Source organism: Leopardus geoffroyi, chromosome D1 (genome assembly GCF_018350155.1).
Source record: "Leopardus geoffroyi isolate Oge1 chromosome D1, O.geoffroyi_Oge1_pat1.0, whole genome shotgun sequence".
Taxonomy (NCBI): domain Eukaryota; kingdom Metazoa; phylum Chordata; class Mammalia; order Carnivora; family Felidae; genus Leopardus; species Leopardus geoffroyi.
In genome coordinates, this window is record NC_059329.1 from 97,770,640 (window position 1) to 97,789,652 (window position 19,013).

A 19,013-nucleotide genomic window follows, 5' to 3' on the forward strand; every position below is an offset into this window, starting at 1 on the left:
TTGAGACAGAGAGAGACAGAGCATGAACGGGGGAGGGGCAGAGAGAGAGGGAGACACAGAATCGGAAACAGGCTCCAGGCTCTGAGCTGTCAACACCGGGCCCGACGCGGGGCTTGAACTCACGGACCTCAGGATCATGATCTGAGCCGAGGTCAGCCACTTAACCGACTGAGCCACCCATGCGCCACCCCCCCCCCCCCCCCCGCCCACCACCCTCCGCCCTCCGCCCAGGTACATTTTAAAAGGTCTATCCTTGTTGGCCTTCTCCTGGTGTGGGCATCTGCCAAGGACACATTCCTTGTGATCTTCCTGTGTTTTGCTTTCTCTGTCCATGAGAGGCCTCTCTCTGGGGACAGGGTGTGGCCAGGCAGCTCAGCCCTGGTGTCCAGGAGCTCCTGGAAATACGAGTCACAAAGAGAGTGGGTTTTCACATTCGGGGGAAAGAAAGAAAAAAAGAGCAGGACCACTTCCAGAAACACTGAAACCAGAGTACAGACAGGACCCTGGGACTACCTCAGAGTCACTTGCTGATGAGTACGACAACGGAATCCCTCAGTGCTTCCGGAGCAAACCCAAGAAGCTGCCCCAAATCCCGAGACCTCGGGGAGCGATTTGCCACAGATACAGACTTATTCCTCTGGGGATTCCTCTCTGTGCAGCAGGCCCCGGTGGCTGCTATCATGGTTTCTGGTAGCAATTCCCCACCAGACTATTCGTGGATTCTTCCCAGTCCAATTTCAGGCCAATGAATCCTTGGCCCCAGCCTCTGCACCACCCCAGGGCCCATTCCCAGCCCTTGCCCGGAACCTTGTGCCAATCACAGCCCTGTTCCAGGCCCGTGTCCAGTCCAGGGCCACCTTCAGTCCCTTCTCTCCCTCCTACCACCCTCTCCTTCACCCCAGATCAGGGCCGGCGGAATGGCCTTCCTTGCGGGTCCAGAAGGAATTAGTGTCTCTCACCGGGACCGAAATTCGGTGCCTGTAATGGCTGGCAGGTTTGGGGGTTTCGCCCTCTGTGGCCTCAAGCGTTCAGCAAAGCCACTGTGCTCTACTCCCAACCTTCCCCAGAGCAGCCTGGCCTCTGCCTTTAGAGGGTTGTTTCTTCTGCTCCACCAGAAAGTTCTCCTCCATTCCTTCCCAGGGCAAAAGTTTCCAAGAAAAGGTGTCCATCTACTTCGAGGAAAATCTATTGGTCTCCTACATCTCTGAAAAGGGGGGGCTCTTTCTTTCTCTTTCTCTTACGTGGGTATCTTCTTCTCACAGGGGAATGGTGTCTTCTAAATGTGACGGGGTGGTATATAGGTTTGTAGTATCCCAGAAGCTTGGGCTTAGAGAAATTGAGAGCCTATAGCTTTGGCTCTTGTTCGGTGTCTGCTTTGGCTTCGAAAAACCGGCCAAGGTCACGAGGGAGTCTGCACTGGGTTTCTTCATTTGTACCTGCTCTATCTTTGTGTTCTATTTAAATGGCTATTTTTAAATGTCCTGTTTTAAAAATACTCAATTTTTACACAATATAGGCATTGAAAAAGAGACAAAAGAGAAAAGTAATGTACACGCACCCGTGGGCTTGTCAAAGTGAGAGAGCCCAGTGGACCCAACCCCAAGACTGTCTTACCCAGGGGTTCCTTCGCAAACTGGACAGCTGTAAGGGCGGGTAGGTTTGCATAAGAAAAACAGGAAGAACATTTGGTTGATGGTCATAAACTTAGGGTATGCAATACTTCTTGGAATTGGCTGCTAATAATATCTAGTTTGCAAATTTAATTCACTTGGCCATAGTTTTGAAACTGGTATGCTTTTGTCTCAGAGTCGTATCTTTCCTCTAAAAGACACTAGCCAGTAATGTCAACATAGATGCATATAATAAAGCAAAATTCCTTTATTGGAAAACACTTTTGGTGGTAAAATAAATATAGCAAAATGAATCATTTTAATCATTTTTTAATTGTTAACTTTTATTCACTTTTTGAGAGACAGCGACAGAGTGTGAGCAGGGCAGGGGGCAGAGAGAGAGGGAGACACAGAATCGGAAGCAGACTCCGGGCTCTGAGCGGTCAGCACAGAGCCTGACGCGGGGCTCGAACTCACGAACTGCGAGATGATGACCTGAGCTGAAGTCGGACGCTTAACCGACTGAGCCACCCAGGCGCCCCCATCATTTTAACCATTTTAAAAGGGTACATTTGGGTGGCATTAAGTATATTCACAATGTTGCGCAGCCTTCACAACTACCTAGTTCCAGAACTTCTTCTTTTCCCTAAAAAGAAACTCCATACCCATGAAACAGTCTCTTCTAATGCCTCCCACCCTCCTGACCCAGCGCCTGATAGCCACTCATCTGTTTTCTGTCTCTATCGAGCTTTCTACTCTGGATATTTCACATGAATGGAATTATCATATATATGGCCTTTTGCGTTTGGCTTCTTTCATTTAGCATAACGGCTTCAGGGCTCATGTTGTCGCATGTATCAGTACGTCATTCCTTTTTATGGGTGAGTGATTTTCCATTGTTTGGATGCCCTCCGTTTTTAGTCACTCATCAGTTGATGGATATTTGGGTTGCTTCTACCTTTTTGCTATCCTCAAAAGTCCTGCTATGAAATTTGTGCACAGGTTTTGTTTGAACACCTGCTATCCACTCTTCTGGGTCTATTCCTAGGAGCGGGATCGCCGAACCATATGGTAATTCTGCGTTCAACTTTTTGTGGAGCCGCTAAACTCTTTCCCACAGGCCACACCATTTTACAGTGCAGCCAGCCACGTGTGAGGGCTGCGACCTCTCCACATCTTCTCCGTTGCTTGTTATTTTCTGTTTTGTTGATTTTAGCCATCCCAGTGGGTACAAAGTGATATCTCACGGCAGTTTTTTTTTTTTTAATTTTTTTTTAACATTTATTTATTTTTGAGACAGAGAGAGACAGAGCATGAATGCGGGAGGGTCAGAGAGAGAGGGAGACACAGAATCCGAAACAGGCTCCAGGCTCCGAGCTGTCAGCACAGAGCCCGACGCGGGGCTCGAAGTCATAAAGACTTACTCCTGTGTTTTCTTCCAAGAGTTTTTACAGTGTCAGTTGTCGCTGTTGGGTTTGATCTATTTTGAGCCCATTTCTGTATGTGGTGGGAAATGAGAGTGCAGCTCCACTGTCTCACACGTGGGTATCAGTTGTCCTAACACCATTTGTTGGAGAGATTATTCTTCCCCCCCCGTTGAATCATCTTGGCATTTTCCTTGCATAAGTCAGTTTACCTTATGGGGTTAGTTTGTTTCTAGTTCTCACTTCTATTCCATTGATCTCTATGTCCATCCTAATGTCAGTACCACACCGCTTGTGTTATTGTAGCTTTGTAGTAAGTTTTGCAATCAAGAGGTAAGTGTCCTCTGACTCTGTGCTTTTCCAAAATTGACTATTTGGGGGCCCTTGCAATTCCGTACGAATTTCCAGATAAGTTCTTGCATTTCTGCCAGAAAGGCAGCTGGGATGTTGATAGAGATCATATAGGATCTGTAGGTCCCTTGGGATCATTGCCATCGTGTAACACCAAGTCTTCCGATCTATTTTCTTCCCATGTATTTAAATCTCCTTTAATATAGTTCAGCAATTTTTTCTTCAGTGTGAAAAATAGAAGATAAAGAAATCTTTTTAACTCAGGACATGAGACCAATATTATCCTGACATCAAAGCCAGACAGAGACATCAAAAGACAAGGAACTACAAATCAATATCCCTTATGAGTATAGATGCAAAAATAGCAAGCCAAATCCAATAGCATATTAAAAGGAATATACAGCCGGGGCACCGGGGTGGCTCAGTCGATTAAGCATCCGATTTCGGCTCAGGTCATGATCTCTCAGTTTGTGAGCTCAGGCCCTGCATCGGGCTCTGTGTTGACAGCTCAGAGCCTGGAGCCTGCTTTGGATTCTGTGTCTCCCCCTCTCTCTGCCTCTCTCCCACTCTCACTCTGTGTCTCTTTCTCTCTCAAAAATAAATAAACATAAAAAAAGGAATATACACCCATGACCGAATGAGATTTATCCTAGCAATTCAAGGATGGTTCAACATACACAAAGCAATGGAATACACCCCATTAACAGATTGAAGGGGAAAAAAAATACCTGGATTAATGCCAAAAGTGTTTAATAAAATCTAACGCAACTTTCATAATAAAAACACTCAACAACTAGGAATGGAATTGCTCAAGCTGAGAAGGGCACTAATGGAGAGCCCACAGCTAACATCATACTCAATGGTGAAAAACTGGGAGTTTTTCCCTGACGATCAGGTATAAGACAAGGATGCCTGCTCTCACCACTGCTATTCAATAACGTACTAAAAATACTAGCTAGAGCAATTAGGCAAGAAAACGTAATAAAGGCATCCAAATCAGCAAGGAAGAAGTGAAAGTATCTGTATTCTTTTGACGGGGGGGGGGGGGGGGTCTGTTAATATCCAGGGTTGTCTTGTGATTTTCTGCTTTTGAACTTGACAAATCATTTCACTGCTTGTGAAACTCTAGGTTGACAGTCTCTCTCGGCACTTTTAAGACCCTGCCTTATCATCTTCTGACTTCCATTAAGGTTGTAGAGAAGTTGGATGTCAACTTAATTGTCTTTCTTGTGTAACAGTCTTGTCTCCCCTATTGCTTCAAGATATTATCTTTGTGTTTGGTGTTCTGCAGGTTCACTACCACAGATCTAAAGGGTGGCTGGGAGGGTCACCTGTATTTCTCAACTTTAAGAGACAATAATGACGTTGGGGCCAATGCGCCGTTTTCCAGGAAAGGGAACTACCATAGTCCTTCTGAACCCACGGCACCAAAGAAAGGCTTGCCAAAATCATACTTCCTCCTCAAGATTCTGCCGTCAGCCATGTGAGCAGCTTTGTCTGCCATAAAGCCCACATCTGTCAAGGTAGGCCTCAGGAGGAAGAGGGTCCCAGAAGCTGGTGTGGTAAGGAGAAGGGGGTGTGAACGTTCCTCTCTGTAGTTCAGTTCTGTGAAGGGCTAAAGAATAGTGAGTAAATGTGCTCCAACATTGGGTGACTGCCTGGCTCCATCGGCCCGGGGACGATGACACCATATTGACATCGCTGTGTGCATGGCTGCTCTGGCAACGACCTTGGCCGCTAGTTACTCTGGGGGGCGGGGGGGGGTGCTCTCTAGGGGAAAAGATTGGGTCACACAACAGTCATGAAATACGACTCTTTTGGTGTTACCTCCAGTCCTCAAACTGGCTCTGGGAAAGAAGGTGCTTTACGGGCTCAAGAACGAGCCCTCCCAGCTAGCACAGAGGCCTCCCCTTATGCTTTCCACGCTATGGAAGCAGCCTTTCTGCTCCTTTTCCATCCCAGACCACAGGCAGGCGTAGCTCGGAGCTCAGGTCTTTCTACTGTCCTAGAATGAACCAGTCACCCCCACAGTGCCTCCACCATCCACTATTTTTTGTCCTGGTCGTAGTGGGCATAACGACAGGAACCAGTTAGCAACACCTGTGTATCCACAGTGGCGTCCCTATGGGGTATTCCCTGCTATGATACCCATTGGACAGCTGGGAACACTGAGGCTCTGACCAGTCACGTGGCCCTTCAGGTTTGGAAGCAGCGTAGCCGTCCTTTCTCTTTGTACTTTACCACAGTAGAGTCAGGACCCCAGACTCACCTCCGCGGGCCTTTCTTGGCCTCCCTCATCAGGCCCAGGCCATTCTTTTTTTCCTGTTCTTCCTGCGACCAGATGTACCCCTGATGCTCATACACACCCCACCCGGTTCAGCCACGGAACTGACTCCTCGGGTGAAACCAGTCTCCTTTTTTTTTTTTTTTTTTTCAGTGAAAAACTACCTTGACCTTTACACCCGATGTCCGTTATTACCTGATGAGGCCAAGCTGGCTCTGGCCTGAGACCAAACAAGATGGTGACCCATCAAGTGGGTCGCTTCTTTGCTGGCCGTTTCTCCTGCCCCGTGGTCTGTTTCGTAACTTGCTCTCCTCTGGCCCACGGTCACCTCAAGACTGATTTTAGTGAATAAAACTACAGACTTGGCGACAGGTGGTGGTTTCTGCAAAAAGCTTGTTTAGAACAGACAGAACCCGGGGAATCCAAGGCCCAGACGAGTTTGGTCAGGTTAGAAAATGCAGCGTGGCAAGTCGGGCCGCCAGCCCTAGAGGCCTGCAGGGAAAGGGTGACCCATCTTTCTACATCTGGCTTGCTTTCTTGTGTTGGACAAGTCTCCACAGTTCAACCCCAGACACAACCTCTGGGTGCATAACAGTAATCGTCCCTGTCAACTGAGCGCTTACGGGGCTCCTGGTGCCATGCTGAGCACTTTATACACATCCATTCTGGGCTGTAGCGGGGTAAGCCGTGGCCCCCAAAAGACATGTCCACACCCCAGTCCCTGGAACCCGTGAATACGACCGAGTTTGGAAAACACGACTTTGCAGATGCAATTAAGGATCTCCAGATCTTGCTGGATTATCCAGGTGGGCCCTACGTGCAATGCCGAGAGTCCTTGGGACTGATGCAACCACGAGCCAGGGCACGCCTGCAGCCACCAGGGGCTGGAAGGGGCAAAGAAGGCTTCTCTTCTAGAGCCTTCAAAAGGAGCACGACCCTGCCGATTTTGGTCTTGGATTTCTGGCCTCCAGAACGGTGAAAAAATTTCTTGTTGTAAGCCACCCAGTTTAAGGCAAATCGTTGCAGCAGCCCCAGGTACCTAATGAGTTCTGCAATGGCCCTAGGAAATAGGGACTGTCACCATCTCCCATTTCATAGATGAGGAAACTGAGGCACAGAGCTCAGGCAACTCGTCCAGGGTCCCAAAGGCAGGAGAAAGGCAGCGGCGAGATGAAAAACCGGGCAGAACGACCGCACGCAGAGACCAAGCTGCTAGCAGCTGTCCACACCTGTTCTCCTGGAATGTACCTGAAATAAATCGGCATTCTACCTGCAACTTGCAGAAGGGAGAAATGAGACAACCATGGAGGAATTATTGGGGGAACAAAGCGCGTACGGCACATTCAAATTTACAAGCAGCTCCTGTATGCGTTACTCTGCTTCCTGTTCGCAGCCGGCTGGAGCAATGGCTGTGTGATGCCCACTCTCCCGACGCAGGCATTGATGGCGGGGGGGTGAGGGGGGGTGCGGGGAACATTGCTCCTCTGAGCTAGCCCCCAGCCTGGCTGAGAGCAGCTCTGGGGGTGTGGTGACATGGCCAAGGCCACGCAGCCTGCCCAAGTGAGGCTGGGACTCAAGCCTTGGTTTTCTTTTCTTTAATATTTCTTTATTTATTTTGAGAGGGCGCGCACGCACCCGCATGTGAGCGCGGGGGAGGGGCAGAGACAGGGAGGGACAGAATCCCAAACAGGCTCCGAGCCGCCAGTGCAGAGCCGGATGCAGGGATGGATCTCACGGTTCATGAGATCATGACCTGAGTCGAAATCAAGAGCCAGACGCTTACCCAGCTGAGCCACCCAGGCGCCCCAGGCCTTGGTTTTCTAACTCCAAGGGCTGTGTTTCTGTCCTGCAGAACAAGAACTAAGCTCTGTTGTGCAGATCATAAAAGAGGATGGGCAGAGGGCAGGAGACACCGCGAGCCCTGGAGAAAGTGTTGGCGGCAGCTTTGGGACAACGGGGCTGTGCCTTGAAGGCTGGAAGAGTTTCGACAGGTGGAGCTGGGGCAGAAGAGACAGACTGGCTCCCCACGTGGTGTAGCAAGGGCCTGGGGACAGGAAGGAGGCCGGGAGCCAGGCTGGGGAAGGAGACCCAGCTCTGTTCTGCGGCGTCCCTTCTCTCGAAGCCCTCTCCCCATTGACAACACCGCAGACCTGAGCCATCAAAGACACGCCGGGCAGTTCCAGGGCTTTCTTCATTCATCAAAAGTCAGACGGGAACTCTGCAAGGCAGATCTGTAATTGGGGTGGGTCACGCCAGCGCCCACAATTTTATACATTTGTGGGCTCAGGGTCAAAGGCTGGCTATCTGAATTTCTAGGCTTCGAGGCAGCGTTCATGGACACGAGGCATCCTTCTGTTGGTTCTCAGGAGTCTGTTTCTGCGTTCCGAGAGCTGTGTGTTCTTGTAAGCACTGTTTTTGAAAGGGAACGATTGCTGATGTGAGTTTTGAGAATTCTCTTCTGGACCTTTAATAATCTCTTTCTAGAAAAGCTTTTCCTTTCTATTGTTTAAGGTCTGCCTTCACCCCTGCCTCCCTGCCCAGGGTTGACAGTAAAGGGAGGCTTTCCTGAGATGCAAGGGGGAAACACTGTGGGGACGGTCCCGGCCGGGGGACGAGATCTCGGGGTTCTAGTCTTTGTTCTGTCTTTGTTTGGGATAGTGAGGATGAACTTGGGTGCTGGAGTCGAACAGACCTTGGTGCAGATCCCAGCAAGGCTCCTGCTGGTCTGTGTGGCTTTGGCCAAGTGGCTTAACCTCTCTGAGGCTATATATATATTTTTTAACGTTTATTTATTTTTGAGACAGAGAGAGACAGAGCATGAACGGGGGAGGGTCAGAGAGAGGGAGACACAGAATCCGAAGCAGGCTCCAGGCTCTGAGCTGTCAGCACAGAGCCCGACGCGGGGCTCGAACTCACGGACCATGAGATCACGACCTGAGCCGAAGTCGGCTGCTTAGCTGACTGAGCCACCCAGGCGCCCCTCTCTGAGGCTGTAAAAATAGGAATAATAATACTATGTGAGCCATGGACTTGTGGTAGTTATGCAGTGAGACAAGGCACCCAACACAGTGCCTGGCACCTACTGAATGTTCAGTACACGGTCATTACCATAGCACTGAACCCTTACTTCTCCTTCCTTCTCCAGCTCCACTCAGCCACACCGCCCGGCTAGCACAAGTGCAACCCTCTTCTCTTGTGGGTCCTTATTCCCAGAATTCTTGTCCCTTGGTTCCTTCAAAGCCTGGCTGCTTTTCATCCGCAGATTGGGGGAAATGTCACTTCTACACAGCGCTGGTTCCTGACCCTTCCTCTCTACGCCCCTCCCCCACAGTCGCTGACAATGTAGTTGGTTCAGTCACCTCTTACTGTCCATGTGCTCCTCCGGGCAGGCAGGCACCCCGCTTTTCCACCCCTGTTGCACCTCCGCCGCCCACGCAGGAATTGTGGCGTTATAACAGTTGTGGCAATGAATATTCAATTATTTGCTGGTTTAACGTTACCGATGTCTGATGCTCGTAAAAGAAGCAGGCCCCTATGAGGTTGATTTTTCCATCAGAAAAATGAGGATGTTGGCATAAAAGACTGAAACATATTCTTCCCCAAGTTTCCCATAAACTTGGGAATGAACTCCGTGGAACGAGGTAGAAAAGGCAATGAGCTGTTTCAGAAACATGGCCTGTTGCTGCCCTCTAGTGGCCAAGATGATGAGTGTAACCGCATCATTTCCTCCTTCCCTCCCCCCGCCCCCCACCGGCCCCTCCCCCGTCGGTTTTCTAGTTCCACCCAGAACTGGGAAAAGCAGCCCACTCTCAGAATGAAGTTTCAGAAAGGGGGGAAAAAGTATCTTTGAATGCTCTGCTAGGGCTCTCTTGGGCAAAGAGAAGGGGCCACCGTTTCTTCATTAGGGTACACGCAGGGCTCAGCCCCGGAGCCTGAGAGGAAGCGAGATATGACAGGGAGGGCGGGGTCGCACTGGAGCCCCCATCTGCTCTTGGGTGAACCAGGGCGTGGTTGGCTCTCTTAGGCTTAATTATCTCTACCCCACACTTGTACGATTAAATAACGATTAAATAACGTAAAGTGCCTGGCATGTGGTAGGTCCTCAGTAGAAGTGCCCGCTTGGCCCTTGATTTATTTTGTGTGAATGAAATGCAATTACATACATAAAGGAAAATGTCACAGCCCAGAAAAAAGCCAGCCATAAACGGTGTTTAAATGCACAGGAAGCAGTGTTGTATCTTGGGGACCATCCTGGACTTGCCAAGAATTTTAGGATCTAGATTTATTAGCCTTGACACAGACTAGCTGGGCATCCCCACTCTCGACCTCAGCTTTGTTACCTGTGAAATGGAAAGTCGGATGCTAGAATCCTCTAGAAGGCATTCAGCTTCCAGTAACTGAAAACCCACTGATTAATGCCTCAACCCAGGGATTAAATCTGGCTTGCCATCTGCTTTGGTGCAGCCCATGACCTGAGAATATCTTTACAGTTTAAACAGTTTTAAAAAACCCAAAAAGGAAATATTTCAGGACATTTGAAAACTATATGAAATTCAAAGTCCAGTTTAATCAAGTTCTGTTGAAAGCCAGTCACACTCCCTCGTTTACATATTGCTCTTATGTGCTTTCCCACCACAACGGTAAGGTTGAGTCGTTGACTTGAAAAGCTGAAAGTATTTACTGGCCGGCCATTTACAGAAAAAAAAAAAAATTCCCACTCCCGTCATAACCAGTAAAGATATTTAATGATCTCACATAAGAAGAAACTCAAAAGGACAGGACTCTCGGTCTCCATCCCTGAAGTTCTCTTGGCCTTTTCCTCCTGGTCACCAGATGGCAGCTTCAGTTCAATGAGTTACAATCTACATCGAATACAGTAAAGAACATGGAGAAAAGACTTGCTACGGCTTTTTTGGCCAGGAAAAAAACAAAAAAAGCCCCCATGGCAGCTTCCCTTATCCCATTGGCCAGAGCTAGGTCACATGACAAACCCTGGGTCCCTCACTGGGAGCGGCCAAACTGCGGTAGCCCGATGGGGCTGCAAAGGACTCACTTTTCTGGAGAAGTGGGGACAAGGGCCATTTACACGAAGCCAGCGTCCTGGTCGCACAGAAGAAAGAGGGCAAAGGGCACGGTGTCAGCCCGAGTCACAAAGACGCCTTGCACCTCTGGGTAGACGCAGGATCCTTTTTAGAACTCAAATCTGAACGCTCTTTGTTGACTTGAATCCACTCTGGGAACGCAGGGTGTGTTTGTGAGTGACTTCTACATTTAGGATTGTTTGACCTTCCCTTCCTCCTTTAAGTTTTGCTTGGTTTGGGGCATTGCTATGAATGATGTTTCCCGATGAAAGTCCTTCCCCGAGGCCCCACCTGTGCCTCCAGGTAGGAGAAGGTCGAGGAGTAGACTGGCGGCAGGAGAATTTCCCAGGGCACCGTCACCGTCCAGCCAGCTCACAGCTGAACCCAAACAGAGGGAGCGCTCCCCAGGACGGTTAGACTGAAGTCCTGCCCAGCCTCGGAGAGAAGGGGCGAACGCCTGAACTGTTTTGTAGAAATGCATCCTGCAATGCGGCTACTGTTCTACAGAGCCAGGGGGAGAGGAAGCAGAGCTTCAAGTATCAAATGGGAACAATTTTGAAGGTGAGTCGAGAGGCAATTTCATAAGGACTTCAATCTGAAATCATAGCCTCCTTGTTGTTAGATAAGGAGTTGCAGTTACAGACACAAAGGGAAACATCAAAGAAATGGAAGGGAAACTGAAAGAACTCGGGCAGCAAATAAAAATTGGGCCAGAGGTCCCAAGAGAGGAGCCGGCAGGAGAAGGCAGGTGGTGGCTTAGAGAGAAAATTCAGGACAGATGGGATATTACAGTGGTCCCGAGAAGGAGCAATGTCCTTGAGCTATGACCTCTTCTTGATTTGGGGGTGGGTTTTCTGAGGGAGGATGCTTTTGAACATGCTGCACCTGGGGGCTTTTATGTGCTAAGGGAAAACAGTGAAACAATTCAAGTTCTTCTAAACCAGGAGGAGTGGGGCTCCTTCCTGACCATCAAGACTCAAGGAGAATCAAAAGACTCAATCAGAAGACTCAGCTTCTTCATCTGGAAAATGGAAATGTTATCGCACGCACAGCTGACTCAGCACCTATCCCGATTCCTTTCCAGGCTTCCTGCCTGTACTGTGGCATCTGGAAAGCTGGAAACCCAGTTCCCTGGACTCCTCTGCATCGGGGACCCACGAGTCCATTGTGTTCACTCGAGACTCAGAGGTGGAAATGAGCTGTGGAAGAAGGTGGCCGCAGGCTGGGAGAGTGGCCTTTTTGAAAAGCACAGAGACAATGTATCTGGTCTTGGGTCTTCCGGGGAAATACAGGATTTTTGCACATTCAGTCTCAAACCCCATGGGTGGCAATTTGCAGCTGTGAGCAACAGAGGGCTTTCTGTAAACACAGTGGGCTGGAGCATTTGGGGGCTCTGTTGACCCAAGGGTTGTCCAGTACTGTCCTAGGTCTGAGCAGCATTCAAGCTTGGTTCTTTGGTCATGTCCCAAAGTCCGTAAGGAACCCAATAAATAAACTTGAATGGATGCCTTTCGGTGTGAGTTTGCTAATGTGGATTCTGTTGCCTGCAACGAAGGACCTGGACCTAAATCCCAAGCAAAACGTTAGATCGGTGCCGGGCCCCTGGCAAATTCTCACCACACGTTAGCGACCATTCTGTATTACTTGAATGTCATGTGAAGAGAATGACCTGTCTGCTCTGGCTCAGCAGCGCATGCGTGAGAGGCCAGCGACTTCTCTCCAACGGAAATGAACTCTCCGAACCCCTCTGTCCTGGGGGTGAAACTGAATCTTGCCAGTCTGAGATGAACCGTCAAGGTCATGTTTTCTCAAGCTCAGTCAGCTAAGGCTTTTTCTCCTCTCCCCTCTGACATGCTCTCCCAGCATCCATGGCCGGGGGGCATCCATTTCTCCTCCTCCTCCGGTTCCCTCCGATGGGGCGTGCAAGGCTGGTGTAAGGTGCCTGGTCTGTGTGCTAACTAACCCCTGCCACGTAATTCTGCACTCACTGCTGTGACACCTGCCCCACTCTGCTTCCTTAGGTCCCCAGACATCACTCTGGGTGATGTCCCCAGACATCACTCTGTATCCCCTCCTCCTATTGCCAGGCCTCTCCGGGTTCCCCAACCAGCCTGATTTGTGTCTCCACCCCCACTGGGATCCCAGAAAACTCTTTCTTGCCACTCCAGAGCAGGCGTTCGGGAAGGGAAGCATCTTTGCCATTGAGGCAGTTTGCCGGGTACAGAGACCCCAGGAAGGGGTTGCATGTTCTCTATGCTCTAGGGTCTCCAGCCCTCCGCCACCAGGCCTCGCTGCGGGTCCTCTGGTGTCATCCACAGCTCTCCCTCCCACCTCCTCAGCTTGAACTTTTATCTTCTTTTTTTTTTTTTAATTTTTTTTTAACGTTTATTTATTTTTGAGACAGAGAGAGACAGAGCATGAACGAGGGAGGGGCAGAGAGAGAGGGAGACACAGAATCGGAAACAGGCTCCAGGCTCTGAGCCACCAGCCCAGAGCCCGACGCGGGGCTCAAACTCACGGACCGCGAGATGGTGACCTGAGCTGAAGTCGGAGGCTTAACCGACTGAGCCACCCAGGCGCCCCTCATCTTCTTTTGAGCAAGAGCATAGCTCTTTGACCATGGAACATTCTTTCCCACCCTACAGTGTACCATGTAAAACCTCTGTTCTGAGTTCTCCAGACTCTTAACTTGATGGATCTTTGAGAACAATGTTTTCTTTCCGTGAAAAAGTCCTGTTTTTTTTTTTTTTTTTTTTTCCTAAACGTATCCAAGAGTTTCTTCACCAAATATTTGTGGAACTCTCACTGGGGTCAGGACTTTGGGGGGTGGGGCGGGGTGGGGATGGGAAGGCAGAGTGGACAGACAGACAGCTTGCGTTCTAGCTGAGGGAGATGAGCAGCAGACACATGCATAGGTCAATTGCGTGTTTATTCCCAGCAGTGACCATGCTCTGCAGAAAGCAAAAAGCGGTGATGAGACAGGGTGGCTGGGCAGTGGGGACAGAGTGGTACCATGCCGAGCAGGATGTCCGGGAGGGCCATGGAGGCACTTGCACTGGGACCTGAAAGCCAAGAGGAATCCCTCCAAGAGAGAGGGTCAAGTCGAGGCCCCTGAATGGAGGGACAGCATGTGCAAAAGCCCTGAGGCCAAGGGATGAACTTGGCCGTGGTTAAGGATAAGAAAGAAGGCCAGTGGGTCTCTGGAATGGTGGGAAGACTGAACGGGCTGCTGGGCCAGATCCTTGGGCCTTGTGGAAGCTGTGCAGTTTTCCCTTAAACCTTGGAGGGTCTAAGTAGAAAAGTGATTTGCATATTAAGAAGACCGTTCTAATTGCTGTAGGAAAATAGTCAGTTGCAAGAGGCTGAGGGAGGTCGGGGGAGCAGGGAGAAAGTGGCTGCAAGAACCCGAGTCCTGGCCTGGACTCAGATGAAGATTGGCAAGATGTGGACAGATTCTGGAGGGATTCTGGAGGGGGGCTGTGGGGCTGATTGCATGGGGCTGGGATGCAGAGGCAGGGGGACCGAGGATGAGGCCCGCATACGAGACCTAAACCCTGGAGAGCCCCTGGGATGACTGGAAGTTTTACAGAAAAGGCAACACTTAGGAACTAACCCAATGTACTTCTTACAGAAGAGCTGTGTGTGTGTGTGTGTGTGTGTGTGTGTGTGTTGGCTATACAAGGCAGACCTCCTCTGTCTCACTAGCTCGCCCCATTGCCCAGCGGGTTGAGCAGGGAGCAGAGGGTAGCACTCAACACCAGCCTGATTTCCCGGGCTTGGCCACTGCAGCCACTTCCTGCCCTCACCACGCGCTCACCACGCGTCAGTTCAAAGCTGCACCAATCTTAAAACAGCGTAATTCTCAAAACAACCCTATGAGATAAACACTGTTAAGAATCCTCATTTTAGGAGCGCCGGGTGGCTCAGTCGGCTGAGCGTCTGACTTCGGCTCAGGTCACGATCTCACAGTTCGCGGGTTCAAGCCCCGGGTCGGGCTCTGTGCTGACAGCTCAGAGCCTGGAGCCTGCTTCCCATTCTGTGTCTCCCTCTCTCTCTGTTCCTGGACGCCCCCCCCCCCCCCGCCTCAAAAATAAATAAACATTAAAAACAAAGAATCCTCATTTTATTCAGGGGGAAACGGAGGTTCAAAAAGCTGAGGTGGGGGAGGGAGCGCCCGGGTGGGTCAGTTGGTTAAGCATCGACCCTCAATTTCAACTCAGGTCATGATCTCAGGGTTGTGAGAACAAGGGCCACGTCGGGCTCTGTGCTGGGCGTCAGGCCTGCTTAAGATTCTCTCTCCCACTCCCTCTGCCCCTCGGCCCCACTCACGCACATGCTCGCACTCCCTGTCTCTCATAAATAAATAAATAAATAAGTAAATAAAGCCCAAGATCACACAGCTGATGGGTTCTACCTACGGTAAGAGAAAGCACGGGCAGAGAGTCACCTAGCTTGTGTTCTTTTCAGTGCCTCGAAATATAAGGGCCCTTAGCAAAGCGCTGGCGCATAGTAAGTGCTCAATAAATTATGATAAATTATTTTTATGAGCAGCCAGGAACCAGCTAGGCTATGGCCTGCCTGAGCCCCCAGCAAAGGCTCTGCGGGAGGCAGAAGATGCATGTTCGGGAAGAAAATTGATTTACGTCGGATGCCAAGCAGTCAGAAATAACTGGCAGCAGAGGAAAGACCAGACAGAATGTGGAAGTCTCTCTGTTTCTCTTTACTTGTCACACTATTATAGTTAAAGAGAGAAAACTTAGCAGGAAAAAGAGCATACATCTGCCTACATTTTTCTAGATTTACATTTTTTTCACTTATTGGAAAAGGAAAAAAAAAAAAAAAGACCAAATGTTAAAGACACGAAAAAAAATCAAAGGCAAGAAATATAGAGGAGGGGGGCGGGATTCAGGCTGGCAGCTATGTGAAAACTGGAAAATGCAAAAGCAAGGAGCTGGTTTTAATTATCTGACACCCCTGTGCTGGAATTGATTACTGCTGTTGGGAAGAGAAACTGGGATGAAAGAAATCTTCAGAGTGTCATCCTCAAAAGTTTAGGGGGTGGGAATTCAACACAAAGTGAGCCCGTGGGGTGGGCGGGGAGGCGGACAACGTGGGAACCCTCTGGAGAAGACAGGCGGGCAAGCAAGCATTCCTGCCTGCAGGCGTGATGTCCCTGCAGTAACACATATTCACCTTCAGGGGGCGATCGACTCCCCACACGGGGAAGCCCGGGCTGCTGGGAGGTGTGGGAGATGGGGTGATGCTAGGCTGGCCTCACAGGGAGGAGGCAGAACAGATCCGCAACCCCAAAGGCAGGAGAGTTCAGGCTGCCCCAGCAGCGCTCTCTCGGGTCAGGGGGACCTTGAGCGAGGCCGGCTGGAGTCAAAATCAGGCCGTGAAAGAGTGACGCACCAAAAGCCAAGTGGCCACTTGGGCCAGAATTTGACACACTTCAACCCAGCGACCCCAGAAGGGACTCTTTGATCGTGATCGTTGCCCATGAAAATTGCTTTTCGGGGAAAATGGCAGGCCCAGTAAGGAGGGAATGGCGATGATGCCCTAAATCAGAGGTCAGTAAACTTCTCTGGAAAGGGACCATTGGTAAATATTTTCGGCTTTGCAGGCTCTTGGGCTCTGTCGCAACTGTGTTCATATAGTGTGAAATTAGCCACAGACAATGGGTGAGCCAATGGGCATGCCTGTGTTCCACTAAAATTTTATTTATGGACATTCAAATGTGAATTTCATTGTTAAAAGAATGGAAAGAAAAGCCACAGAGTGGGAGAATATATTTGCAAAATACGTCCGATGAAGGAACTGGTACCCAAAAAATATATAAAGAACTCTCAAACCTCAACGGTAAGAAAAACAGACAGCCCTGTTAAAAAATGAGGATAAGATCCGTGCAAACACCTCACCAAAGAAGATATACAGAGAGCGGGCAAGCATACAGAAAAATAGTCAACATCCTAAGCCGTTGGGGAATTGCAAATTAAAACAACAAGAAGATACCACTGCACACCTATTAGAATGGCTAAAATCCAAACCGCTGACAACACCGAATGCTGGTGAGGACAGGGAGCCACAGGGATTCCCATTCTTGGCTCGTGGGGTTGCAAAATGGTACGGCCACTTTGGAAGACGTTTTGGCGGTCTCCAACAAAACTAATCATACTTTTATCATCCAATCCAGCAGTTGTGTTCCTTGGTGTTTGCCCCATGGGTTGAAAATTTATGTCCACATAAAACCTGCGTGCGGATGTTGATAGCAGCCTTCTTCATAATCGCCAAAATTTGGAAACAACCACGACGTCCTTCAGTAGGTGAACAGATAAATCAGCCGTGGGACATCCAGACAATAGAATCTCCTTCAGCTCTAAAGAGAAACGGGCTCACAAGCCATGAAAAGACGTGGAGGAAAGTTACATGTCTGTTACTAAGTGAAAGAAGGCATTCTGAAAGGGTTACATGCTACACAATTCCACCTACATGACGTTCTAGGAAAGGCAAGACTATGAAGACAGTAAAAAGGTCTGCGGATGCCAGGGATTTGGGGGGAAGGAAAGAGGGACGAATAAGTGAAAGCTATGTCCACATGCAAAGGATTTGTAAGGCAGTGAAACTACTCTGGGTGATACTATAATGGTGGATACATGCCGTTAATTTGCCCAACCCCCTGGAACCTACACCATCGAGTGAACCCTCGTGATTAACTTTAGTTAATGATAATGTGTCTATATTGGCTCATCTGTTGTAACAAATGTACCCCACTAGCACAAGGTGATAGTCGTGGGAGAACCTGGAGTGGTGGTAATTCTGTGCTTCCTGGGCAGTTTTTCTTCAAACTTAATGCGGATCCGAAGAACACAGGCTATTTAAAAACAAAGAGAAGTTGGATTTCATGTCATTTTCACGTGTCAAAACACATTCTTCTTCTTTGGATTGCGTCCCAACCACTTGGAAATGTTAAGACTCGCTTATAGCTTGTGGACCACATGAAGATAGGGGGCAGTGGACTTGGCCCACGGAAGGTATTTTGCCAACCTCTGCCCTCCGTGGGCATATCGGTGCAGATAAAACGCCTCTGAGAACTCGGGGAGAGTTGGAGGGCAGGGGAGGGAGCCGCTCCTTGACAGCCCATTTTACGCATGTTCCCCCTCCACCGTCACAGCCAACCCACAGGCTGGGAGTCGGTCCCCCACGTGAGGGGGTTGCGGACTCAGTGTGACCCTGGAGGCCGGAGGTAGAACAGGTGTGAGCAGGGATTCCGGAACGAGCGTGCCTGGGTTTCACCTCCAGCTCTGCCATTGGCTGGCTCTGTGACCTCCCGCTGATGAGCGGATGTCCGCATCTGTAGAACGGAGAGGACAGTGGTGAATGCCTCACACGGCGCATGTGTGAAGATCACACGTGGACTGTATAAGATCTCCAACCTGGGCACGGTTCCTGGCACATGGTCGCTGCCCAGATGGTTTTGGAAGGGAAGGAGAAAGGAAGAGGAGAAGAGACCGTGTAAGTCAGCTATTTCTACAATGCGGCGTAACAAAACTCCGTGGCTTAAAACCATAATCCTTTATTCTCATGCTCAAGGTCAGTGGGTCAGTTGCAGCCTAGCTGGGTTGGGCTGAACCCCGGGCTCCAGGCACCACCTTGTCCAGGCTGCAGGTTGGATTCCGATCCGCTTGATATGCCCTTCATGTTCCTTGGGCCAGTGGCTACTTGATGCGGGCAGTCTACTCTATGCGTCTCCCCCGCCGGAGCCCAAGTTGAAGAGTGGCGTCTACTTGGGGCACGACTTCTCATAGCATAAGAAGACAGGCCCAATGCCCGGGCACAGTTCAAGGGTGTGATCGTGTCATGTCCACGAATTACTGTCATGTCCTGTCCGTTGACCGCAGCGAGTCGTGAGGCCAGGCCCATATTCATTGTCCCCGGTAGGTACTACAGAGCCAGGATCTTGTATCCCAGAGCCGATCTTGTCTCTGTCCCCTGTGGGCTCAGCGTTCCTAAGGTTCAGGGACTGTCTTTTATCTTGGACCCTGCCTAGCAGACCGGGTCCGGGAGGCCAGAGTCAGACACCAAGGTGCTAGACTTCTTGTTGCGGAAGGGAAAATAGACTCAGATTTGGCCAAGCCAGCGTCCAGCTGGCTGTTCTGCACCGAGGAAGAAGGAGGACACGGCTCTCTGAAGCCAGGACAGAAAGCCACGGGCAGGCAGAAAGGGTCAGATGAGGGAGGACAAGAGGGTCACAGCAAAGCACAGA

General features: G+C 49.9%; 1 long non-coding RNA gene across 1 annotated transcript; it reads left to right on the top strand.

Moving 5' to 3' along the window:
• The first annotated feature begins 10,642 nt into the window (after nucleotides 1-10,642).
• Nucleotides 10,643-12,259, top strand: LOC123601634. The gene is made up of 2 exons (XR_006714205.1): nucleotides 10,643-11,311; nucleotides 11,835-12,259. It is a non-coding gene; the product is annotated as an uncharacterized LOC123601634 (long non-coding RNA).
• Nucleotides 12,260-19,013: the final 6,754 nt, after the last annotated feature.